This window comes from Desmodus rotundus, chromosome 5 (assembly GCF_022682495.2).
Source record: "Desmodus rotundus isolate HL8 chromosome 5, HLdesRot8A.1, whole genome shotgun sequence".
Taxonomy (NCBI): Eukaryota; Metazoa; Chordata; class Mammalia; order Chiroptera; family Phyllostomidae; genus Desmodus; species Desmodus rotundus.
The window spans coordinates 138325378-138351991 of record NC_071391.1 but is presented as its reverse complement, the minus strand read 5'-3'; the positions used below and the strand labels follow the sequence as shown (position 1 = coordinate 138351991).

Genomic DNA, 26614 nt, shown 5'->3' with positions numbered 1-26614 from the left:
AAAGCAGGGATTGTCAGTGTAGATTCTCTCTTTCATGGAGAAACCTGTTTAAAAAACAAACAAAAGAACTGTTTGCTTCAGGGCTTTCTCTTCAAATGCCCCTAGTACCATTTGAAATGTCAGATGAGATATTACTTTGCTATTGACATTTCAGGCTCTAAGTTAATGACTGTCAGGTGTGGCAGCATGCTCAGAGAACTGTTAACTTTATAACTAGAAAGAGTTCAGCTTTAAAATGCATAAGGTAATTGAGATGTCCCATTTGGAGCATTCATTTCAGGGGGTTGTATTAATATTTAGTGGGGATTTTTTTTTCCTCTGATTATTTGTCTTCGTATTGTTTAAGTGCTCTGTAAATGACTACCATCCCTAGCAGCAATGCTCAAAGAACAATAGAGCACTTACATTCTGAGATCTCAGGAAGGTTATGTTCAAGAGCTGTTTTTATTTTTTCAGAAATAACTTCAATGAAAAGAGACACATTGGGCCTTTTCGTCCCACCACCAAGATGGCAGCACCCATGTTGCACTGCATTTCCCGGGCCAGTGGTCTTGTACCCCAGGCCCATTGGAAGTCTTGCCCCTGGGGCTACGTGAGGCCCACTCGGGTTATAAAGGGTTGCTGGTGATGCAGAAGGCTCCGGGTTGGTTCAAGTCCTTCCCCAAGAAAGGTACAAAGATAGAACTTGCAGAGCTCTTTGACTGTGGCAACTTCCCCCACACCATTTACTGCGGTCTTGACCCTATGGCGGAGTCACTTCATGTGGGGCATCTGCTGGCGCTGCAGGCCCTGTTTCACTTCCAGCGAGCCGGCCACAACGTGATTGCGCTAATGGAAAGCACCACAGCGTGCCTGGGAGCCCCCAACAGTGGCTCCAAGGAGTGTGTAAGAAGCAACGCGCGAGCCGTGCACCAAGGTCTAGAGACTCTGGCAGCTACTCGCCAGCACCTCCTCACTAATGGGCGTACCTGGGGCAGCTTCGCAGTGCTCGACAACCCATCCTAGTACCAGGAGCAGCCCCTGGTAGAATGTCTAGTGGCAGTTGGCAGCCACTTCGCATGAGCAGACTGTTGAGTCGGCTGAGCATCCAGACGTGGATCAAGAGCCCAGAGGACATGAGCTTGTGTGAGTTCTTATACCAGGTGTTCCCAGCCTATGATTTCTCCTACCCATTCCAGCATTATGGATGCTGGGTCCAGCTGGGTGGATCTGATCAGCTGGGCAATATCATCTCGGGGTACGAGTTCATCAACAAGTTGCCTGGGGTAGACGTATTTGGAATCACTCTTCTAATTACAAGTACAGTTGGAGCAAAACTGGGAAAGTCTGCTGGCATTGCTGTTTGGCTATACAGAAATAAGACATCTCCATTTGAATTGTATCAGTTCTTTGTCAGGCACCAGATGATTCAGTAGAAAGATACTTGAAGCTCTTTTTCTGTCCTTCCCAGAGACCAACCACATAATGCAACTGCATGTCCTTTTGAGGACCAAGCCAAAGAAGTGGGATCCTCAAAAACTACTAGTTGCAGAAGTCACAAAGCTTGTTCATGTACAAGAAGGCCTAGATTCTGCTAAAGGGTGTACAGAAGCCCTTTATCACAACAGCATAGATGCACTGTAGGTCATGTCTGATCAAGAGCTAAAAGAGTTGTTTAACGAAACTTCATTTCCTGAGTTAGTTCTTGACCCTGGAACAAGTGTCCTAGATACATGCTGCAAAGCAAATGCTATTCCAGATGGTTCCCCCGGGGGTATTGGATGATAATAGAAGGTGGAGTCGGTATAAATCTTAGACATGTAATGAATCATGAGAGCGTTTTAGTTTTTGGACAACATATTCTTAAGAATGGACTTTTCATTACTTAAACTAGGAAGATGGAATTTCTACATTATAAAATGGCTTCAGCTATGATGTGAAATCTTTCTGTTGACTCAAACTGATACATCATTCATTCTCAGGACATACAAAAAAAGTTGGCTCCAGAACTTACACCTTCACTTATGCAAATCAAGAGAATGGAGTATACTCTTGGCCTCCCAATGTGAGTAATTTCATTATTTACATAGGTTGGTGTAGGGTAAATGGAGGCAATGTGGCTCCCTCACCCAGATGTCTGGGCAACTAAGGGAAGCAGTTTCCCATAGCATTGAGGATGGGCCTAATAAACAGTGTTCTAATAGCCTTGAGACCGAGTTTGATAAACTGTTCCCAAGGCCTTGAGTGGGCTCGCATGCATAGTATGAAGTTCTGTTGCATAATATGTGTTTACATCTTTCCGGCTTTGTGTGTCCCTAGTATTTAAGAAGAGGAGAGGGGCTCCCTCATGGGTGCCATGCACGGGGACAGGTGACCTGCAGTGACACATGCAGGGGGACATGCAGCTTGCATTGTGCATGGATTGCCCACCCTTGAATAAAGGCATGTCAGACCTCCCAATAGCTCCATGAATATTTTTCCATTTGTCTAAATCTTGTGAACCTGTCCAGCCTTGTATGGTTGCAACACAGTTGGTTAATAAGTTTGTGTAATGATAGCATATTTTATTTCCTGATCCTTAAACATTAAGGACTACCATCAAAAACTGTGATTTCTAGGGTTAGTCTGTTTTAAAAATTATACTTTATGAAAAAAAGAGACACATTGGAATTATAATGTTGTTTTCTATCTAGAAAAAAATGAGGAAGTGTAAGTGGAAATTTGACATAGCATATGGTAAGCGATGGCAGCTATTTCATTTTGGTTAAAATTCCACATGCTACAAAATTAGCTTGGGAATCTGCCTTGAGAATGGACTAAAAAGAAGTTAAGGATAATATATCCCAATTTCAGAATATTTTAACCTAGGACTTTCTAGAAAAAGTAATGTCATAAATAATACAAAAGATTCAGAATAACCCCCCCCCCCAAAGTATATTACCTTCTGTTGATGTAAGAAGTGTCCAAACCTGTAGAGTTGATTTGAGCCAAACTGACGGCATATGCCAGGGTGCAAGATCTCAAATGCTCCAGACAATAACAGCTTTGCAGCTTCTTTTATGAATTTGAAATTAAGGAGGGAATGTAAGAAAGATGGGAGAAAAGAAGGAGGAGATAGGATTATAGGATAATTAACAAAAATATGTGCTCTCTGATATTTCAAAGGTGTGTTAACCTAGATACACAAGAACAATAGGCAGATTGGCTTAAAACCTTATAGTAGAGAAGTTATAGGCCTGGGGTGTGACTACTTACCATGACCTGCCCAGTTAGGAATTTATGACCAGATCACCCTGTGACATTCCTTTCCACAGAACCCCTTTTTTCATCCACACTTCCTACCTCACAGGCAACCATTATTAATAGTTTCTTGGGTATCCAGATATTTTCTGTACATATATAAGTAGAGATAGATTTTATGCAAACATTAGTAAAATATAGATAATACTTTACACCTTTTTCTTTTCACTTAGAAATATATCTTGAAGATCATTTTATATCAGCACATATAAACCTATCTTTTAATGATGATTTCTAATTGAATTACATTGTGTTCTATGTAATATTAATTTTCTAGCATTTGATCATACTGTGACCTAGGATGGTAAACTTTTATAAATATTCCATTGCCAATATGATCAGAAAGAATGTATGCTCTCTACCTGTTGGAGTAGGTTCTCTCTTCCCACATGCACACATACCACATCTGTCAACCCTGTGTACACTTCTATAAATAGTCCATTCATTCCTTGTCTTTTGTTAAAACCTCCTGACCATGATATATTTTTCAACTGAATTTTCCATTCTTCTTTTAGTCAGTTTTAGTTTCCTGAATTTCAAGGCTCAAGTACACATAAGTATGTGATTGATATCTCCTTAGTGAAATTGTTCCTTTTGTATATAAACGGGTTTTGTTTAAGTAGCATTTTGTCTGATAGAAACTGCTAAACTAATATTTTTTAGTTTGTTTTTATCTCAGATATTCTTTCTTTCCACCTCTTATTTTTCAACCTTTTGATGCTGTTTCATTTTGAAATATTTCCCTTTAAGAAAGCTTACAATTTGATATTTTAACCCAATCTGATAAAAAGGTGAATTTTATCTATTCATATTTATTGTGAATACTGATATATTTGAACCTCTTTCTGCCAGCTTACTTTGAGTTTTCTGTTCACCTTCATTTCTAGTTTAGTCAGTGATTGTATTTTTTAATATATTTTATTGATTATGCTATTACAGTTGTCCCTATTTTGCCCCCTCTGTTCCCCTCCACCCTGCACCCCCTCTCCACCAGCATCCCCCCCCTTAGTTCATGTCCATGGGTCATACATATAAGTTCTTTGGCCTCTATATTTCCTATACCATGATTCTTAAACTCCCCTGGTCTATCTTCTACCTACTATTTATGCTTCTTATTCTCTGTACCTTTCCCCCCTCTCTCCCTACCCCTTCCCCCACTCATAACCCTCCATGTGATCTCCATTTCTGTGATTCTGTTCCCTTTCTAGTTATATGCTTAGTTCGTTTTTGTTTTTGTTTTAGGTTTGGTTGTTAATAACATGAGTTTGTTGTTATTTTACTGTTCATATTTTTTATCTTCTTTTTCTTAGATAAGTCCCTTTAACATTTCATATAATAAGGGCTTGGTGATGATGAACTCCTTTAACTTGACCTTATCTGGGAAACACTTTCTCTGCCCTTCCATTCTAAATTATAGCTTTGCTGGATAGAGTAATTTTGGTTGTAGGCCCTTGTCTTCCATGACTTTAAATACTTCTTTCCAGCCCCTCCTTGCCTGCAAGGTTTCTTTGGAGAAATCAGCTGATGGTCTTATGGGAACTCCTTTGTAGGTAACTGTCTCCTTTTCTCTTGCTGCTTTTAAGATTCCCTACCTATTTTTCATCTTGGCTAAAGTAATTATGATGTGCCTTGGTGTGTGCTTCCTTGAGTCCAACTTCTTTGGGACTCTCTGAGCTTCCTGGACTTTCTGGAAGTCTATTTCCTTTGCCAGATTAGGGAAGTTCGCTGTCATTATTTGTTCAAATAAGTTTTCAATTTCTTACTCTTCCTCTTCTTCTTCTGGTACTCCTATGATTAGGATGTTGGAATGTTTAAAGTTGTCCCAGAAGTTCCTAAGCCTCTCCTCATTTTTTTGAATTCATGTTTCTTCATTCTGTTCTGGTTGGATGTTTATTTCATCCTTCTGCTCCAAATAATTGATTGGAGTCCTGGTTTCTTTCTTGTCACTGTTGGTTCCCTGTACGTTTTCCTTTATTTCACTTTACACAGCCTTCAGTTCTTCCTCTATTTTGCGACCATCCTCAACCATTTCTGTGACCATCCTGATTATCAGTGTTTTGAACTGTGCATCTGATAGGTTGGCTATCTCTTCATCACTTAGTTGTATTTTTTCTGGGGCTTTGATCTGTTCTTTCATTTGGGCCATATTTTTTTCTCTTGGCTTGCCTGTTACATAGGAGGGGGCGGAGCCTTAGATATTCGCCAGGGCGGGGCAACCCACGTCACTGTGTCATGGCGCTGTATATGGGGTGGAGTCTGAGAGGGAAGAATGCTGCTTTCTTGGCCCTTGGCCGGCTTTCAGTCACTCCCTCCACTACCCACAAGCAAATTGGGCCCTTCTGGTGCTGATTCCCAGGTGGGTGGTTTTGTGTACATTCTAGGACCTTGTGGGTCTCTCCAATGAACTCTCCTGTGAGGCTGGGAGTTTCTCCTGCTGCCTCAACCCCCACAGGTGTTTTCAGTCAGAGTTTTTGAGGTTTTATTTCCCTGCACTGGAACCCTGGGTTGCTCGGTCTGTCTCACTCCACAGTTGTTCCTCCTGGTTTATCTGCACATAAATGTGGGACCGCTTGCTCCATCAGCCACCACCTTGCCCACCCTGGTCCTCCAGCCACCATCTTGCTGTGAGGTTTCTCCATCCCCAGCTTCCTGTCTCTATCCCTTCTACAAGTCTAGATGAATGTTTCTCCTTTAACTCCTTGGTTGTCAGACTTCCATACAATTTGATTTTCTGGCAGTTCTACTTGTTTTTTGTTTTTAAATTTTTTGTTGTCCTTTTGGTTGAAGGAGGAGGCACAGTGTATCTACTTATGCCTCCATCTTGGCTGGAAGTTTTATTTTTTATTCTTTAAGTTTTAATATGCTTCACTATGATTTTTTCTGAGGTATGAAATTGTTTAATATCTCTATCTTCTTCCCTGACCAGAAATGGACCATAGCACATTTCAACTTCACATTGAATATCTATCCTCATATTTCTTATTACTATAGAGAATTTTATTCCTACCTTTTTGGCATAAAAAGAGATTTATTCTTTGTAGTCAATAGTGAAAATGTATTCACCAATACATTTTATCAGTTATCTGGTAGCAGCTCAGTGTCCTGGTCTTGTAATGATGGGGGGGTTACCACAAAACTATTCCCTGAACAAGCTGGTCTTTGTTGCAAGGCCTTACTTGTTTCCTATGGCCTTCTTTCATAAGCAGCTTCATACCAGCTGTGACTCCAGACAGAAACCAGGGTGGCAACTTTATGGGTTTGTTTTCCTTTGGAAAAGCCTCATTTCTGACCTGGATTCCTGCCCTGGCCCTTGCCCCAAATGCTAAAGAGCTCTGTCCACTTTGGACCTGGAGTGGCCACTTGTGTTTCTGGTACATTTCTGGTATGAGGAAATATTTACCCTATTTTAAAGTGAAACTGCATATTCAAAGTGTTCTCTTTTCATATTTTATGTACTATTGACATGTATTGTTCCAGGGTGCCTCAAAGTGCAAATTTATGGTGCTATTTTGACTGCAAATTGAATCCCAAAGTTTATATTGAGCACCTATAATGTTTCTTTCAATAAGTGTCAGAGAACACCCACAAAAATGTATTTTTCTTCTAGGGGCTTATAAGCTGCTAAGTGACATAACATTTAAATGCACATATGAAACAACTTTAAAATACAAAACAGAAAATATTCAAGTGTCAAAGTAGGTGACGTTTTCTGCAGGTGTAAAGGAAAGGTGATCCTCACAACAGTTGGCAAAGCTAGGAGGGCTGTTTTGTTGTTCTCAGTTTATTTGGAGAAGGAAGAAGATGATTATATAGGGTGGGACTAAAGTAGGTCGACAGTTGTTCATATGGAAAATAATACAATAAATTAATAAATAATAATACAAGAATAAACTCTGTGTTTTGTGTACTCACAACGGTAAACCTACATTGCCCCACCCTGTATGTGTAGTAAGTAACACCCAGGCTGGTGCATACATCCACACATATGAACGAACATTTTATTAAATTTTCTATAACTTAACCATTCCTCCAAGGTAGCTCAAGAGAATATCTGAATATTCACCTTTCAAAAACATGATTCATTTTCTTTTAGCTTTCTCTAATATATTTACGCAATTGCTAGACCCTTCTCACCTGCTGGGAATATCATGAGTAGGAGCTACCCATAGTTAATGTAATCATTTCAAAAACCAAAAACAAAGTGATTATTTCAGTTATGAATAATTGATATTTTTCTTTTTTCAGGTGTTTCACAAATGGTTTTAATGAGGTTAGAGCAAAGTCAACCCCATTTGGTTCTGTCATCATACTATATAACAGACTCTTTGGAAAAGGTTTCAGATCTCTTTCTAATTATTGGGGTGACAGCAAAATTCCCACCCTGGCCTCTTTCCCATCCTAATCTGCATCCTCCCAGTTGTTGAACTAGTAGAACAAACTTCCCATCAGTTTGGGGGCAGTGGGCAGTCATCTGAATGAACCGGTCTGATTTGAAAGATTATAGATTCAGGTGTAGGGATAGGGTGGCTATGGGGTCATGTTGAATCTAGACCTCAACCAACTAGAAGTAATCACACTTTTCCCTGAACTCATCATTTATCTCTACCCCTCTGGTAGCATTTTTAAATTTGAATACCCTGAATTATAACTTGGTCCCTCTAGCCTATTTATTCCTTGAGGAAAGAAGCCATGCCTGATTTGGTTTTGAATCCATCAGAAACAGTTGGAGTGTCATCCTGTAGCCAAAAGGCTGTGGGTTGAATTCTTGGCAAGGGCACATACCTAGGTTGTGGGTTTGATCCCTGGTCTGGGTGTGTGTGATCCCCATCTGGCGAGGCAGCCAATTGATGCTTCTCTTTCACATTGATCTTTCTCTCTCTCTCTTCCTCTCTCTCTGAAATAAGTTAAAAAAAAATCCTTGGGTCAGGATTAAAAAAAAACTTTAGCAGAATATTAAAGAGGTCATTTGATAAATATGTGGCTGACTGTGTAAGGGTCAGATAAGCAGGTGTACATGTACTGACCCTGCCAAAGTTGTACTACATTACTCCTTTTCTCTTCAGCCTAGTCTCTTTCTATCCATGCCACATATACTTCTTTTCTGCTTCTTTGAATAATAACAAATTATTATAAGTGTCACAGAGAGGTTTTCTAACCTATCTGAGGACACACAGCTAATGAGACACCGAGCCAGGGTTTGAACCCAGGTAGTCTGACCCTAGATTCCATGCTCTTAACCGCTATACCATTCTTGATACAGTATCAGGTGCATGGGAGCTCAATAAACACCCATCTTTTTGCTGTTAGTCTTTGGCCCCATTTTCTTGTGAGAGGAACTCTAGCACCAGATTCACAGCTAAATTACTTTAAACAAAAGGCTTATTCTTCTTCTGCTTACTGGTGATCAACCCAGCAGTCCCTTAGAGAGCATGGGCATGCCCAATGCCCAGTGGAGAAATAGTCATAGGCAGTCACAAAACCAATTAGTTCAAATTAGAATGAACATCTAAAGGGGTCCTCATAAATATGTGAAGAATAATAGTTTTAATTCTATCACCATCAGTTGCTTTTGAGAAAAAGGGGGTGTGACATTATTTTCCTAGGTAAGTCTTTTTATTTGGATACATTTTTTAATCTTATTAAAATACCAGACCACATTTCTGACTTCACCTCCAAACCCAGTACTTTCAGCAGAGAGAGTTATCAGTGCTAACAAAAAAGAGGTAACAATAATCTAAAATGACAAATTACTCAGATATAATTTCTTTTGACTTTGGAATGCAATCAGAGACTCCACTCACTTGTTGCCAGCAGTCTTGGCCTAACTGATGAGAGTTTGCAGCTTCACTGGGTAGCAGAAAGGAACAGGCCATAGAAAATTCACGCAATAACTAAGGATCAAAAATGAATTCACATTATAGAAACATATACTCAATTTTAATAACGCTAATACTTTTCATCTGTGATTCTTATAACATGTTTGGTTACATACTAGATATTTTTATTTTCTTAAAATGTCTTTTGAGTGTATTTGAATTCACTCAACAAATATCGGTGCTAAATATTAGTGCTAGGCACTGTTCTTGGGCTTAGGACACATCAGCGAATAAAACAAAGATCCCAGCCCGCACGGACTTCATATTCTAGCTGTAGAATAACTGGAACTGTAAATTTATTAATTGAAGGCTTGGGTGTTTAATACGCAAGAGTAATATAAGTTTTTAGCATAGTTCCAAATTACCAGTCACTTTTCCTTCTCAAGAGTTCACTTACGTAATACATACAACAGTAAAAAATACATGCAACAGTCCCAGTGTATAGAATGGCCCTGTCTGGGGACAATTTGAACCTGATCTTAGGAGACCCCGTCATCACCCCAGAGATCATCAAAAAATTAAGTTAATCAAAACTGTTTCTAAATCTTACTACTAGGGACTCTTTTTAATTTTTTACCCCATGTTTTAGAAAAATTTAATGCTTTAAACATATCCCACTTATTAAATAATAATAGATTTGTTTTCCTCTGTACATACCATTTCTGCTACTTCTGTAGTAGGCACCAAAAAACCTCCCAGCAACCAGGAGTGCAGGAGGGATATAGATGTAAAGAACAGATTGGGCACAGGCTTGTTCTTGCTCCATACCGTGACACTTAATGCCCATCTGCCACCATGGGAGCCAGTGTTTGGGGCTGTTACAGTGGTTGGGGGGCGGGAGGAGGCAGGGAGCCTGCAGAGATAGATGGTGATGTTAGAAGTCATTGTGCTTTTTAAGGTACTTTTTCATAAGAACCACAGTATAATTGGTCTGTTCATTTCTTAGGACTGCCATAGCAAATGACCATAAACTTGGCGGCTTAAAACAACAGAAATGTATTCTCTCATAGTCTGAAGGCTAGAAGTCTGACATGAAGGTGTAGGCAGGACTGTGCTCCTTCCAAGGCTCTTGGGAAGAACACTCCTTGCATTTTCCTGTGTCTGATTGCTCCAGATTTTACTTGGCTTGTGGCTGCATAACTCCAGTCCCTGTCTGTGTCTTCACATGGCCTTTTTATCCTCTCCATCTGTGTTCTCTCCTCTGCTCTTATAGAGACGCTTGTGATTTGATTTAGGGCCCATCCAGCTAATCCAGGATGATCGTATCTCAATATCCTTAACTTAATTATATCTGCAGAGATCCTTTTTTCCAAATAAAGTCACGTTCACAGTTTTAGGGGTTGTTACATGAACGTATCTTTTAGAGGGCTACCATTCAACCCACTGAAACTGGGTAGACCAAAAAAAGCCATCAAAGCTAGAATCAAAATATTAGGTAAGGTTTTTTAGTTCTCCCCACTGCTCCCAAACCCCATTCTTTGCTCTTCTTAAAGATATCTGGCTATTGCTTCAGCTCCCAATTAAATGTTGCCACTGGACTTAAGCTCTGCTCTTGACTTCAAGATCTGTTTCCTCATCTTGGTTCTCATCTTGTCTTAAATCCTGGAGTAACCCTTGGTATCCTCTTGCATGAATGACTTCTACTGACTTTACAGTCCTTCTATGATGCCACCTTCTGTACTCGGCATGGCTTGCTCCCCCATTGCCCAGTCTTGTTACCAATAGAACATATGCACAGTGTTTCAGTTGGCCAAGTCCTTGTTGTATGAGGGCATAATGCAGTGACCTCCCAAGAGTTCTCCAAATATCCTAGGTGGAATAAGAAACCACTGCCTCCCTACAGTTGTGCTTATAAAAATGTATAGTCCCAGGATTAATGTGGAGCTATACTCCCCCATGGTGGTGGAAAGCAGATTCCACATTCTATGGCTTCCTTTTATACTGAAGTTCTTTTCACTCGAAAGGATGGGTGCTGATTGCTTAGGACTTATCCTATAAAAAGTTATATTTCAGATGTGGTTTGAGATAGACCTATCTTGTTTCTTGTCCAAATTCTGCATTCCATTTTTCTTGTTTATCTTTTTTCTCTTAGTGTTCTTTTTTCTCCCTTCAAAATAAACCAATTACAATTTTCCATTTGAAAATAAATTTCATCATATTTTATTCCCTCATTTGTTTTTCCAAATGACTCAAATCTTAGTTGAGAATTTTGTTAGCAGCCCCAAAGTATGATGCTCTGTAATTCTTCTTGAAAGTGAAAAGTGTAGGAGCAAGTCTAGCCTTTGGCCTAAGGTTCTTACACTAAAATCCTAAAACTGAGTATATCACATGATTTTGACTGACCTACATGCTGACCTGCCCCCCATCAAAAAGGTGTCCAGAGATTTCATGTCTGTCACCACTGAAATTTTTGTGCCATAAAGACACATAAAAGCAAAAATGCTTAATTGTGAAAATTACTTGTTATTCAGATATTTAAGTTTATAGTCTGGCTTTGCATTATTATCTTATAAAGCAATAAGTTTATAAGATATCTCGTAACTAAGGAAGTGCGAAGATGTCAATTTGATCGAATTATCAAATTACTACCTGAATGTGATATGATATTTTTTGCAGAGTACTAATGTGAATATCATCACAATGTATTTATTATATTAACGGGACTTCCAAAAGTGAGCAGCCTATCTAGTTCAGTAGGCTGAGCACTAGATTGGCATCTAACTTCAGTTTTACTGCTGATTGGTTGTGTATAGTAAGTAAACCTTATTTTTCTTTGCCTTTGGCCTTGTAAAATATAAAATAGAAAAAGAGTAAGGCATGGCCATTTGAGTCCATAATATTTAATTTGAGGAATACTTGGCTGCAGGGCCAATTCTTGGCTTCAGGGCTAGTTTTTATTTTCTAATAAAGTACACGGAACAGTGCATCCATAGCTTCTCCTTCTTGCTCCCAGGCCTCCCCTCTGCCCCACACTGCACGCCCCAGCCTCTGCCAAACAAGGGCTTTTTTGTGGCCCTTAGAATAATAGCAACAATTTTTAGAAACAAGCCTATGAACAACTCAAATATATTCTGTCATTTTTGCATTCTTATTCAGATAGCTTTTATGCTTCTTTTCTAAAGTTAGGTAGCCCAATCATATAGATGATTTCAGAGAATAACAAAGAGCTTTAAAATAGTGATGATTATGCCACAAAGATGATCAAGTTAAGAACTAAGATTCTTTTACACAAAGAAATGAGAAACTTATTTGGGGTGGGGATGAGCTTTCTGCAGTCAACTTCAATGGTCTGAAAGCTTATTTTATACATAACAATTTTGTTCCTTATCCCCTAAGATCAGGACAACAAGAAAATATTCATGAAGGAATTATGATAGATACAGGTAGAAAGGTCTATTAAGATACCAGTGTTGTAGATGCCTTTTCTAAAGAAGAAAAAAAGACCCTGCCCTGGCTGGTATGGCTTAGTGGATTGAGTGCCAGCCTGCAAACCAAAGGGTTGCTGGTTCAATTCCCAGTCAGGGCACATGTCTGGGTTGTGGGCCAGGTCCCAAGTTGGGCGTGTATGAGAGGTAACCATACATTGATGTCTCTCTCTCTCTCTCTGTTCCTCTCTCTCTTTCTCACTCCCTTTCCCTCTCTGTAAAAATAAATAAAATCTTAAAAAAAAAAAAAAGGATCCTGATGTGTTGCAGCTATCCCAGAGTCAGAAAAGTGAACCGTCACTTCACAGGTCATCATATCTATCAGCTTCCTAGAGTTTGAATACCTCCTGAAGAAATTTGTAGGCTCCTTTAGTGTCTTCTTTCAGCCTCTTTTAATTCTTGCAGCAAGAACATGTTAATACTGCAGAGAAGCTCCTCTGTGCATTTAAGCTTACCTTCTCTTTCCTCTGGGAAGGCACAACAGATGGTCACCATACCATGTGACATCCTTTCAACACTGAATCCCTGTACCATTGTCTTCTTTTTTCCCCTTAACTTTCATGGAGTCTATTTCCCAAAGCCTTAATTACTATTGTTGCTCCTCATATTTTGTGGCAAATGACAATTCTGACACCCCATGATCCTCAGAAGTAGAGAATTCTTGACTTATTTTTGCACTAAAAATTTAAATGCAATGGAATGTATGAGCAGAAACAGGTCATTTTTCTTTTTCAGATCACCAATTGCAAGATTTCTTTTCATAAGAACAGGTATATCAATTTTCTATTGGAAATACATTTTTAAAAAGCATGAAAAAATTTAATCTCAAACTCTGTAGCTGTCAGAGAGATGAATGTCTCTTCTATTTGAAACAGTTGCCAACAAATAAGAGGATTGGGTGTCATTTCTCTCCTTGGTGAACTACCAGGCTTCTCTTAATGAATCTGGCATGTTACATGTGGCTGAAGTAGCTTGTCATTATCAGGAACTGGTGTAAATAGTTGTTTCTCTACCTATAGTTTATAATCCTGTTGTTTAGGATTAATGGCTATTCTGAGTTTAATAGTACTTCATTAAGAGAATTGAACAAAGTGCTGTTTTACAATCATTTTAGAATCATTTTTATTAAAGTGAAATTCACATAACATAAAATTTATCCATATTAAAGTGAACAATTCAGTGGCATTTCATATATTCACAATATTGTTCAACCACCATTCGTATCAAGTAACAAAATATGTTTATTGCCCCATAAAAAAATCTTATACTTAACTACCTCCAGGCTCTGGCAACCATCAGACAGCTTTCTGTCTCTATGAATTTATCTATTCTGTATATTTCATGCAATATGCAACATTTCCTATCTGGCTTCTTCTACTGAACATCCATTTATGTTTCATTCCTTTTCATGACTGAATAATATTCTATTATATGTGTATACTACAATTTGTTTATCCATTCATTCATTGATGGGTTGTTTCTAACTTTTGGCTATTGTGAATACCATCACTATGGACATTCATGTACAAGCATTTGAGTACGTCTTTTCAATTCTTTTGGTTGCATATACCTAGCAGTGAAATTGCTGGATCATGTAGTAATTCTATCTTTAACGTTCTTAGGAACTGCCAAACGTTTTCTGCATTTACTTCCTTTTTTAAAATATATTTTCTTGATTATGCTATTACAGCTGTCCCATTTTTTTAATCCCATTTATCCCCCCTCCACCCTGCACTAACCCACCCATATTCCTGGCCCTTAGTTCATGTCATATATATAAGTTCTTTGGCTTCTACATTTCCCATACTATGTTTAACTTCCCCCTGCCTATTTTGTACCTATTATTTATGCTTCTTATTCCCTGTATGTTTTCCCCCATTCTCCACCCATCCCCTTCCTTGCTGATACCCTCCATGTGATCTCCATTTCTGTGATTCTGTTTCTGTTCTAATCATTTGCTTGGTTTGTTTCTGTTTTTGTTTGTTTTTAGGTTCAGTTGTTGATGGTTGTGAGTTTGTTGTCATTTTACTGTTCATATGTTTGCCCATCTTCTTTTGCTTAGTTAAGTCCCTTTAACGTTTCATATAATAAAGGCTTGGTGATGATGAACCCCTTTAACTTGACCTTATCTGGGAAGCACTTTCTCTGCCCTTCCATTCTAAGTGCCGGATAGATTAATCTTGGATGTAGGCCCTTGCCTTTCATGACTTTGAATACTTCTTTCCAGCCCCTTGTTGCCTGCAAGGTTTCTTTGGAGAAATCAGCTGATGGTCTTATGGGAACTCCTTTGTAGGTAACTGTCTCCTTTTCTCTTGCTGCTTCTAAGATTCCCTCCTTATCTTTCATCTTGGCTAATGTAATTATGATGTGCCTTGGTGTGTGCTTCCTTGAGTCCAACTTCCTTGGAACTCTCTGAGTTTCCTGGACTTCCTGGAAGTCTATTTCCTTTGCCAGATTAGGGAAGTTCACTGTCATTATTTGTTGAAATAAGTTTTCAATTTCTTACTCTTCCTCTTCTTCTTCTGGCACCCCTATGATTAGGATGTTGGAATGTTTAAAGTTGTCCCAGAAATTCCTAAGCCTCTCCTCCTTTTTTGAATTCTTGTTTCTTCGTTCTATTCTGGTTGAATGTTTATTTCATCCTTCTGCTCCAAACCGTTGCTTTGAGTCCCAGTTTCCTTCCCTTCACTGTTGGTTCCCTGTATATTTTTCTTTATTTCACTTTGCACAACCTTCACTTCTTCCTCTATTTTGTGACCACATTCAACCATTTCTGTGACCATCCTGATTATCAGTGTTTTGAACTGTGCATCAGATAGGTTGGCTATCTCTCATTGCTTAGTTCTGGAGCTTTGGAGCTTAGTTTTGGAGCTTTGATCTGTGCTTTCATTTGGGCCATATTTCTTTGCCTCGGCATGCCTATTACATTGTAAAGGGTGGAGCCTTAGGTATTCACCAGGGCAGGGCAACCCACATCACTGTGTTGTGGCACTGTATGTGGGGTAGGGGTTGGAGAGGGAACAATGCCAGTTGTTTGTCTCTCTGCCAGCTTTCAGTCACTTCCTCTGCTACCCACAAACAAATTGGGCCCTTCTGGTGCTGATTCCTGGGTGGATGGGTTTGTGTATGTTCTAGGACTCCGTGGGTCTCTCCAACAAACTCTCCTGTGAGATTGGGAGTTTCTCCCATTGCCTCAACCCCTACAGGTTTTTACAGCGTGAGGTTTCAATGCTTTCTTTTCCCTTGCTGGAACCCTGGGTCGTGTGTTCTGTCTTGCTACCCAGTTGTTCCTCCCATCTGCACGCAAATGTGGGACTGCCTAGTCTGCCACCCACCACCTAGCTGCAAGTCCTCTTCATCCTGGCTCCCTGTCTCCACCCCTCCTACCAATCTGAATGAATGTTTCTTCTGTAGCTTCTTGGTTGTCAGACTTCCATAGAGTTCAATTATCTGGCAGTGCTGGTTATTTTTTGTTTTTAAATTTACTGTTGTCCTTCTTTTGGTTGTGCAAGGAGTCAAAGTATATCTACCTATGCCTCCATCTTGGCCAGAGTCTGCATTTACTTCTGAAAGGGAAAACCCACAGCATTAATGAAATGAACTTATCTTAGCAGGAAGAGCCCAGCCCTCTGAATCTCTGAGAAAAATTTTCTGAAGAATCAAAGGGAACATACCCGATGGACCTCTGCTCCTGGACAGACAGAACCAAAATACACTCTGAACAACAGTATCCATGATCTCCATAATGTACCAGGGGAAGAAATTTCAAATCAGCCTCAAACTCCAGGTAAGTTTTTACAATGGTTTCTTTGAGATGCTTCAATCAATGCACATCAATTGCCCTTTAGCCATGTTGCTACTATAATTAACCTCAACCCAATTAAGAGAATTACTTTAGAGAAAGGAGTCGACTGTGATGAGGTTTATTCTGAGAAAAAAAAAATCTTAAAGACAGTCTAAGGTTGCCAGAAGTTAGGTTTGTGCCTCTTTCTTCCTGTCAGCATAAGGATCAACACTCTGACTAATTCGTGCAAATTAATTTGTTAATGTTTTTTTCTAATTTTAACAATTAATCACCATTGAATTATCACATAGGAGGTCATTTGCCTATTTTCCTAAAAGCTGTTACTCTTTTGTGGATAAATTGGTATAAGACTAATCTAATTTGCCTATTATAGAAATAGACTGGACTTTTAAAGTGCATACCTTCATTCAGTTTTCTGAATGTCCCCACAGACATTTCCTTTTGTGACATTGATATTGAAGATATAGTGGGGCACTGAATGATGTACAGCCCCCATCCATCCTGTAGTGCCCATAAAAGGCAACGTTACACTGTCTGGACTCATGATTTAGGGAACAGCTTACCATCCTTGTAGCCCCATCCTTGATCAAGCTGTGCTAATTGTGGTGTGCAATAGAATTACAACCATAAAAGAGTTAAGATGGAATAAATTAGAAACATAAACATTACTGCTTCTTGGAGGTTCAAGTCAATATAGTTAAGATAATATGCCCAAACAGTGCACCCAGAAAATGAGCTCATCCATTGAGGATCTTGCCGTGTTGTAACTCAGAATTACCCCTCAGCATTACATAGCTATTACAGTCTGAGTGGCATAGCTGCCAGAGAATAGATCCTCAGAGAACTCTGGGTAGTCCGACTCAGAGGAACCGCTCTTTGGCTGCTAATCCACTGTGCTATAATAGTTCAGCCTGATCCCTGACATTATGCTTCCTGAGTCACATGCTCTTGAAGGTTACTTCAAGTTTAAGTAAGAAGGTCAAAAGAGGACAGGGAGGTAGGCAAGTATGGATTCCACAGATGCACTCTTTGGTCAGGTGGCACAGGAACAGATTAGGGAAAACAGACTGTGTGGGACCTCCTTCCCTCATGCAGAAAAAGGCTGCTTCTGAGGCAGGCTCACAAATTCCTGAGAAGGGAGTAATGATTGTGTCTGTGGAGAAACAAAATGTCCCTGATGTGGAACATTTGAATCCAGTCATACATAATTGGTGAAGCAAACAGGACAGAGCTGACGCTTCAGGCTTCAACCCTATTCAGGAGGATTTGGTTCATAGCAGAATTTATGTTAAAACCTGAAGACCCAATCTCTCCCAGGTTATCATCTTGAGGTACTAGGCTAGTTATACCTCTAAAGTTTGATTAACCTTTTCTAAGAACAGAAGAAATCATTCTTTGTATGAGTGTCAATATTCCTTTTTCAGTAATTTATCTTAAGTTACTTTTCATATTTTTAAAATGTCTTGAGAAATGCATCTTAATGAGTTAATAACTCACAACAATATTTTTAGGTGATGCTCACATGCACTACTTACATAAACTTAGCCCAGAGATAGTCAGGTGATGTCCTTTCAGCTGGCACACAGGTCCCTTCTTTCTTGCCAGAGTGGAGGACAAGTTCTTGGTAAACGTGCAAGGCTCGTATGATTAATGAGCATTGCTTTGACCCCTGAGATTCTCAGTTTCATTAAGCCAAAATAGGAATCAGGGCACCACATCAACCTTGTGAAAGCTCCAAGGACTATTCCTGTCTCCAGTACAGGGAAAATGAATTGCAGAACCTCAATGAAATAAAAAATCCATTAATTTTGCCATACCCACCTAGTCCTTTATTCTAACTCCAGCAGAAGTACCAAGGGAGTTTTGTGGATGGGTAGCCTGGTTTCTCCAGTATCAATCTCTAAAGGTCAGGATGTGTTTCAGCTTCTGTCAGTAAGCTTACTATCAATCTGCTAGACATAGAGTTTAGTTGACCCTTTAGAAGCTATTTCTGTAACCCATCTAGTCCCAGCTTCCCAGTCTGTGACTATAATGGAAAGTATCTTTCCATTTTATACCAAAATTATGACAGCATTCTCTCCTACCAGCCCACTTGCTAGAAAGTCAGTTCTCTCAAAGGGCTCTGAACTATGTCTGAAACTTTATTTGTACTACTTTATAGATAAAGCCCCAAAAGACAGCATTCCCATGCACTCCCTCTGGCCTTCTCAGCTCACTGCTTTGACCTTCAGAAAAGTTCTGCTATCACGAGCTCAGTTCTCCCCATTGATGCCTGCGTTGCCTCACCTCAGCTTTAGAAAAGAACCATATGATCTTACTTATAAGAGGAATCTAATGAACAAAATAAACTAATGAGCAAAACAGAACCAGAGATGTGGAAACATGGAACAGACTGACAGCTGCCAGAGGAAAGGGGGGAAGCAGGGAATAGTGGACAGAAGGGGAAGTGATTAGTCAAAACACATATATGAATGACCCATGGACATGGACAATGGTGAGGGGATTGACTGTGGGAGCAGGGACTGGGCTGGGCAGAGGAGGGCAAAGGGGGAAAATTGGGACAACTGTAATAGAATAAATGAGAATTAGAAAAAACAAAAAAGAAAAAGCTGAAAACTTATAAAAAAGGAAACTTTTTCCCTTAGTCCAAATACAACATCCTAATAATGCTTCCTGTTTTTCCCTGGGGCTAGAATTTAGATATTGCACAATGTCTTTTCGGCCTAGGAGTTCCTTACCCCAGGGCCTTAAATGCTATTTGTTTCCCTCTCTGAGCTTCTATTGTCTCTGCTGCCATTCCTGACACAAACAGAAGCTTGATGTTGCTGCTACCCTAGGGAGGGCTCACCACCAGCATGAGCCTGCTCAAAGCTTCTTCTCCCTGGACCTCAAAGTCCAGGGCTAAATGGATCCCTAATCCAGAGAGGGGTGGGAGCACCTCCTTCCATAGTCCATAGTTTCCATTTATTTCCTGCATGGGGATTATTCAATTTCCAGGATGAACCATGGTGGGAACATCCATTCTCTAAAAGAAAAAGCCTACATCCATTCAACCATTGAGCCCAGTAGGTGGTCTTTGGCCCCATAATGCAATCTCAAAATGGTGTAATGTTGGCCTATTTCACAAAATTAGTCTTTTTTATCCATGGTCACCATTTTATAATTATATTTCTACCCCTAACATTTCTTAGGTATAAGGATCTCTAGGGGCATTAAAGCACCTATCAGGTCCAGTGTGGGTCTGGAAACAGATGGCTTACTCCATGTAGGTAATTGAGGGAAGTGAATAAAGGCACTATTTACAAGGTGTGATTATTTACAAGGGTATACAGAAATCAGCAAGGATGATGCAGTATCTGGGGTTAGCAACAACAGGAAGCTATTACTCCCCATAAGTATAAAGTGGGAAAGGGAGGATGTATTTATTTCCCAGAACCCAGAGAGAGTGTGGAGAGAGCTGCCTGACAAGAGTAGTAGCCTTCAGTGGGTAGATTCAGCCAACCTTGCACCCCCTGATAGAGAGGGAGCTGGGGAGTAAATATTCCAACCTCATCTTTTCCATCTTGTAGTGTCCTGTCACCGTGCCTCTCACCACCACATTTGCCAAAACCCAACTTTAGCCAGAGGGCAAGGGAGTTTGTCAATGCATTCCATGTAGGTCAGTCTTCCAGAGCCAGAGCAGAGCAGAGAAGGCTAAAAATTAGATCTGAAGAGGTAAAACAAGGTATTATTGTGAAACTCACCAGCTTTAGTTTCTCTCTCTGAATTTATTTCTTATGTAATTTCCTCAAAAAACTAAAAATGGAACTGCCTTTTGATTCAGCAATTCCACTGTTGGGGATGTACCCTAAAAATCCCGAAACACCAATTCAAAAGAACTTCTGCACCACTATGTTTATAGCAGTACTATTTACAATAGTCACATGCTGGAAACAACCTAAGTGCCCATCAGTAGATGAGTGGATCAAAAAACTGTATTACATTTACACAATGACATACTATGCAGCAGAGAGAAAGAAGGAGCTCCTACATTTTGTGACAGCATGGATGGAACTGGAGAACATTATGCTAAGTGAAATAAGCCAGATGGTGAAAGACAAATACCATATGATCTCACCTTTAAGAGGAACCTAATGAACAACATAAACTAGTGAGCAAAATAGAACCAGAGGCATGGAAACAAGGAACAGACTGACAGTAACCAGAGGAGAAGGCAGGGAAGGGGGATAAAGGTGAAAAGACGGGGAAGGGACTAGGAAAAGAACATGTTTGAATGACCCATGGACATAGACAATGGGGAGGGGGATGACTGTGGGAGTGAGGGGGGGGGCTGGATGGAGGAGGGCAAAGGGGAAAAAATTGGGACAACTGTAATAGAATAACAATACAATATTTCATAAAAATTGTTTTAAGAAATGTTCTAACATTAGTGTAAGGATTCTATCAGTAAGTTCACGTAATCTTTGCTGCTTCATTTTAAAAGCCTTAACCATATGCCCCCTAAATCATTGCTTTCCCAAATTTAAGACCCCTAATCATTTTTGTTGGTCCCTACTGAGCAGCAGCCTGTTCTTTCCAAACATTTTATCTATGTTTGCAATGGCTACTCCCAGGAACAGGACCAATTGGTAAGTCCTGCCAAAAAAGCCACTACTCCTAGCAGCTTCCCATCCCAGATTCTTCTGAATATCTCTCATGATTTATCAAAGGTGCAGCAACTAAAACTGTATATTTTATTCTAGAGGCATGCAACCTAGCATAAGAATAAGAAATATGCTAATTCAATCGTGAGCACTCAGAACAGTAAAGCTGAAATAAAATTTAAGGAAATAGAAATTATAGCATATTGAAAATTAAAACAACTTAGAGTAGTTGAGAATATTAGGAAGCAGCATAACATGGATCATAAACTGAAATTCATAGCAGGCCTTGGGGGACAAGTTTCTATTACATTTTAATATATTTGAGAGTTTGAAACTGATTCTATTTGGGGGAGTATTTTGAATAGCATGATCAAGTATCATTCATGAATAAAATATGCCTGAATCTGGTCCCCCAATAAAATTCCAAATGTGATAATACCAACAAAGCCTGAAAGGGGTGGGGTTGAGGGCAAGGATGGAGAGAAAAGGGAGCTAAATCTTTCATATTGTTTTCAAATGAGTAGCTATTGATTTTTTATATTAATATAAAAATGTAGGCTTTAATATGTAAAGGCAACCATTAACAATATAGAGATAGGAATCAAAAACTTTAAAAACACTAGGCAGGAGAGAAAAGGAATAGTAAAAACTCTACCATCTAGCAAAAATCAGGAAAGAAAAAACATGTGTCAAGAAAACATACAAAGTTGGAAACCATGTCTGTATGATTGATTCACTTGATTGTTCTTTGGAAATGACTCTTGGGTCTGGCTCTTTTCAATCCCACTACCACCCCTCTAGTTCCCTCCATCCTGGACTAATGCAGTAGGTCTAAAACAATGTACCCTATCTTGGCCTCACCACAGCATCTTAATCAGTCTTTATAAAGGGTAATATTACACTCCTGCTCAAAAGCCTCCCAGGGCTCCCCATTCCCTACCATATACCCTTTTAATATGATTTTAAGGCATCCCATAATATGACCCCAGCTAACTGTGTTTATCAGTTCTAAAATATACATATAATATATAGTAGTTCCTGAAAACCAACTACTATAAAGGACACATGGACAAAACCAAGGGGGAGGGTCGAAGCAGGGGAGGGAGGTGGGTTTGGCTGGGGTGGGGTAGAGAGGTGGGGAGAACATGCAGACAACTGTAATTGAACAACAATAAAATAATTTAAAAATTGAAAAAAATAAAAAATATATAATATATATTACATACACATATATTTAATCCTCACCTGAGGACATGCTTATTGATTTTAGAGAAGGGGTGGAGGGAAGAGAGAGAGAGAGAGAGATGAGAGAAAAACATCAATCCATTGCTTCTCATATGCACGGAGCCAGGGACCAAAACTGCAACCTAGGTATGTGCCCTGATTAGGAATCGAACCTGTGACCTTTTGGTTTATGGGACATCACTCCAACCAACTAAGCCACACTGGCAGGGCCTAAAACATATTTTTAAAAAATAAAAATAAAAATAAAACATTTACAATATCTCTGAAATCAGAGTGCATCTTACGATCGATGGCAATCATAGCATCTAAGATTTGATAAAATATGGTTCTCTTCTGAGTTCTTGGCTTGACTACAGACACCTCTTTCTAAAAAACAGAACTTACCACTTTGCTTCAAACAGACTCTTCCACAGCTTCAAACTTTTATTCAGACATTTTCCTGTGTCTGGCTATTCCTCTCCCACAGCCTCCCTTCCTATGTGGGCTCATCTTTGTTCAGTATCTCAGCTGGAAACAACCTTCTCTTTTAATCCTCTGGGGGGTTAAAAGAGAGGTCTTATAATTCTACCAACTCATCACATAGTTCCTTTAGTTTAAATATTTTGTCTGTGCACAGGGCCCATAGAGTCCTGTGAATTTCTTGAGAATGTAGCTAAAATTGTGACATTCTGTGAAAAAATGTAAGTTTGCTTCACTAATGCAGTTCAGGACATTTCAAATAGTTTCTTTAAAGCCTTCGAAGTGCTATCATTCCACAATTCAGTAAGAGCCCTGTTTTGAACTGCCCTCTAGAGGTAGTACTTCATCAGTGAACCCGAGGCCTAAGACCAGGAGATCAGCCAGAGAGATAGAGGCGAAGCTGAGGTGGGGAGCTGGTAGGAGTGACTGCTCTACCAGCAGCACTCACTGACTGGCCCTGCTCCTGGGAGTAGCCATTGCAAAGGTCAAGCTCTGAAAAAGTATGTTGCTTGGAGGTTGCCAGCCCTCTCCACTATCCTTTCATAATTCATCATGGTGTCTTGAGAGGGTAAGGCTGAGTGAGAGCCTCTTGGCTTTTCAATTTACCCTTCCCGGAGGATATCAGATCAGACTGGAAGCCCTGGAACTCTGGGTTACCTCATTTGGCACCAAGAGGGAAACCCTGAATGTAACTCAGCCCTGTTGGAGGGTGTAGCCTGGAAAGAAGATTACATGTGCACATCATTGTCTGTGGCAGATTCTTCTCCATCGCAACTCATTTTGAATTTTCCCAAGTTATATGTATAAATCTTTGCTGTAATACATTCACAGGAATTTCTTCCAGTTAACTTTTGTGGACACAAGGAGATAAAAAAAATTTGCTCAAATGTTTTCTTGTTATTGCCTCTGTGGCTAAATTTTAAATGACTTGTGAAATTTCCTGCTGAATTCTGCTTCCTAAGGCTAATGTCATTTTCAATAAGGGTCTCCCAGTTAACCAACTTCCCATGGGTAAACTCTCCAACCTCAGTTTCTACCAAGTGAGGGGTTAGATTCAAGAAGCTTGAGGTCCCCGACAGCTTCAGCATTCTAACATCTGCCCAGGGCTCTACACAGCTCCCCTCCTGTACACCAGGTTAATGCAGTGATGTGTTTGAAGCTCACTTTGCTCTGAGGCAAAATGGTCTGCATGATGTGATCTGGGCATGTCCCTTGAAAGCTTTCCATAGGGTGTGACTCTCCATGACTTCACACCAGAAGGCCCTGAATAAACATCACTATTGTTGAGCCTTTTTTGCCAAAAGAAACAGTTTTGCCTTAAGAATGTTTTCCTCATTAAAAAAGTCTTAAGTGCTTATTACAGACAATGTAGACAATATAGAAAATTGTAGGAAAGGGAATAAGATTTAGTTAAACTCTGACCTCTCATTGTTAAAACCACATCATGTATCCTTAGGGTACTTTTTCTTTCCATGTGCAATCACGTGATCTTTAAAGGTTTGATATAGAATTGGAATCACACTTTTCAAACTGTTTTTTTAAGCTTACTTTTCTCCTTTAATGATAAGTGATTAACATTGTTTTCTTTGTCATTATGTAACAGTTAACAGTGTGAACTTTGGAGCTAGCCTGTCTGGATTCGAATCCTGGTCTGTCACTCACTGTATGTCCCTTAGGCACGTCCTTTAACTGAAATAGGTACTTCAGATTCCTTATCTGTTAAATGGGGATAATCATGGTTCTTCTTCACAGACTTTTTGTGAATATTTAAGTGAGTCAACCTTTGCCAAATACTTAGAACGGTGGATAGCAGGTAGTACAGGCTTTAAGGACTAGCTACGGCTACTATGACTACTACTACATTTTCTTCTACAATGCCATTTTATTTTACTTTATTTTATTTTATTTTTTCAAAGACTAGGTAGGATTACATTGTTTGGGACGTAGCACAATGTAGTCATCAGGGTCCCATAGTTGAATAGTTCTGCTTTTCTGGTATTATGAGCAACAGTACACAGACATCCTTCTTCCATTGCCTTTGTAATGGGACAGACTGTGCACCAGGTAGGGAAGGAATACAGTGAGGGGAGATGGAAGAACCATATTTTACCTTCTTGGTTTTGAGCTTGCTTGGAGAGGCAGAGAGGACATCAGTACCTCACTTTTGCCTACAAGGCTGCTGCTCAGAAATGAATCTTTTGTTTGTTTGTTTCTTTTTTTGTTCTGATTTTGCTTTAGAAACTAATCTTTATGGCACTGCCCACTCAAATATTTGATGATCTTTCCTGGATTGAATCATCAGGAATCCTATTCTCAGATTTCAATGAGAGAAGGATCTCTGGTCAGCCATGTCATATAATTTAGTTATTTATACCATAGCTCTTCACATTGTAGGATGATTCAGCCCTGTGTGCTCAGCTCCAGGGGAGCCTTGGGGGATAATCAATGAACTCAGTCTGGAACTCCATTCTCTTCCAGGCTTGTGTGTATGAAGATTCTATTAGAGATGATCTTGCTCTCTCTAAGGGCTCAATTCCTATGGTCTTCCTCCCCAGTACTACTGGGGAAAAGGAGAAGGGGACTTCTCTGTGTCCAAATTCCCTGTTTTTAGTTATGGGAATGGTTATGATGCATTCTAGTAGGATGGGAACAGTATCCTCTTTACTGGTTGAGGGAATTAGTAGACTAAGAGGTATTACACGACTTCACAGAATGACCTTTTACAACAAAGCTATGCCAGTGCAGATGAACACTACCAACGGGCAGCCCATGCTGGGGGACAGTAACTTGTAAGAACATCTTCACAAAGCTGTTCATGGGGAAATGTGTCAAATACCTAGTTCTTATTATATCTCTGTTAAATGTATCACCAACTAAACCATCTGTTTGGTCCTCAGCATCTTCTAGCCAAAAGTTTATAACCTGTCATATCCTGGAAGACTCACAACTTCTGGATTTCTTATCTTCTAGGTACCCTGGAAAATTCTGTCCATCTAACACACTCGTGGGGTTCTGGATATACACTGCCTAGAGAATTCACTTAAATACATGGAGGCAGGAGAATCTCTCCTGACCTCATCCATCTCCAATGAACTGGCATTTAACCTGGTGGAGGGGTCTGTGTTTCTGCCAAGTAGTGGACACCTTCTTAGAATACAAGGATGAGATCACTGACACTAAATAGTAGTGGTGAAAGGGCAAAATTGGCCTATACTGTTAGAAGTCAAGATAGTGATTTCCCTTATTGAGGGGAAAGGGGGTATAAAGAAGGCTTCTAGGGTGCAGATAACATTCTGGGTGATGGTTACATAGGTGTGTTCATTTATGAATGTACAATGAACTGTTCACTTATAAGTGTACTTTGTGTACACATGTTGTACTTCAACAAAAATTTTAATTAATAAACTGGATTAAACACAGGAAGATCCATCTCTGTTAAGACTAGTGGTTCTTTCCCAGGTCTACCAGATTTAGCAAATAAAAATACAGGATACCCAGTTAAAGTTGAATTTCAGATAAACAACAAATTATTTTTTAGATAAGCATGCCCCATGCAATATTTGGGACATGTTTATACTAAAACTGTTGCTTATCTGAAATTTAAATATACTAATCATCATGAATTTTATCTGGCAACACTAATCTTAAATCTAAATATGTATCATCTTTGATTAATGAGAAAGTAAAAAAAAGGATATATAGTGAATGATTATATATTAAGGATACATAGTCTTAGAAGGAAATACTAAAATGCATAAGTAAAGTATAGGAGACAGAAAATGAGAGAATAAATGCTCTACTTTTTCATTTTCTTTATTTCTCCATCATTTCATACCTCTCTTCTGTGGTTTCTGGTTTCTCATTCCCACATGCATGTCATGG

General features: G+C 39.5%; 1 pseudogene; it reads left to right on the top strand.

Annotated features, from left to right (window-relative positions):
- The first annotated feature begins 508 nt into the window (after positions 1 to 508).
- Positions 509 to 25760, top strand: LOC112297919 (tyrosine--tRNA ligase, mitochondrial pseudogene; annotated as a pseudogene).
- Positions 25761 to 26614: the final 854 nt, after the last annotated feature.